The following is a 1470-nucleotide window of genomic DNA, read 5'->3' as shown; positions in this document are numbered from 1 at the left end:
ATCAGATCAGTCGCTCAGTCGTGTCCGACTCTTTGCGACCCCATGAATCACAGCACACTAGGCCTCCCTGTCCATCACCAATTCCCGGAGTTCACTCAGACTCACGTCCATCGAGTCAGTGATGCCATCCAGCCATCTCATCCTCTGTCGTCCCCTTCTCCTCCTGCCCCCAATCCCTCCCAGCATCAGAGTCTTTTCCAATGAGTCAACACTTCGCATGAGGTGGCCAAAGTACTGGAGTTTCAGCTTCAGCATCATTCCTTCCATAGAAATCCAAGGGCTGATCTGCTTCAGAATGGACTGGTTGGATCTCCTTGCAGTCCAAGGGACTAAAGTTTAAAAATAAAATTAAAAAAAAAAAGAGTCTTCTCCAACACCACAGTTCAAAAGCATCAATTCTTCGGCGCTCAGCCTTCTTCACAGTCCAACTCTCACATCCATACATGACCACAGGAAAAGCCATAGCCTTGACCAGACGAACCTTTGTTGGCAAAGTAATGTCTCTGCTTTTGAATATGCTATCTAGGTTGGTCATAACTTTCCTTCCAAGGAGTAAGCGTCTTTTAATTTCATGGCTGCAGTCACCATCTGTAGTGATTTTGAAGGCCAGAAAAATAAAGTCTGACACTGTTTCCACTGTTTCCCCATCTATTTCCCATGAAGTGGTGGGACCGGATGCCATGATCTTCGTTTTCTGAATGTTGAGCTTTAAGCCAACTTTTTCACTCTTCACTTTCACTTTCATCAAGAGGCTTTTGAGTTCCTCTTTACTTTCTGCCATAAGGGTGGTGTCATCTGCATATCTGAGGTTATGGATATTTCTCCCGGCAATCTTGATTCCAGTTTGTGTTTCTTCCAGTCCAGCGTTTCTCATTATGTACTCTGCATATAAGTTAAATAAACGGGGTGACAATTTGACGAACTTATTTTCCAATTTGGAACCAGTCTGTTGTTCCATGTCCAGTTCTAACTGTTGCTGCCTCATCTGCATACAGGTTTCTCAAGAGGCAGGTCAGGTGGTCTGGTATTCCCATCTCTTTCAGAATTTTCCACAGTTTATTGTGATCCACACAGTCAAAAGCTTTGGCATAGTCAAGAAAGCAGAAATAGATGTTTTTCTGGAACTCTCTTGCTTTTTCCATGATCCAGCGGATATTGGCAATTTGATCTCTGGTTCCTCTGCCTTTTCTAAAACCAGCTTGAACATCTGGAAGTTCATGGTTCACATATTACTGAAGCCTGGCTTGGAGAATTTTGAGCATTACTTTACTAGCGTGTGAGATGAGTGCAATTGTGCAATAGTTTGAGCATTCTTTGGCATTGCCTTTCTTTGGGATTGGAATGAAAACTGACCTTTTCCAGTCCTGTGGCCACTGCTGAGTTTTCCAAATTTGCTGGCATATTGAGTGCAGCACTTTCACAGCATCATCTTTCAGGATTTGGAATAGCTCAACTGGAATTCTATCACCT

This window comes from Bison bison, unplaced genomic scaffold (assembly GCF_000754665.1).
Source record: "Bison bison bison isolate TAMUID 2011002044 unplaced genomic scaffold, Bison_UMD1.0 scf7180017864092, whole genome shotgun sequence".
NCBI classification, from domain to species: Eukaryota; Metazoa; Chordata; class Mammalia; order Artiodactyla; family Bovidae; genus Bison; species Bison bison.
Note: the sequence above shows the minus strand (reverse complement) of the source record.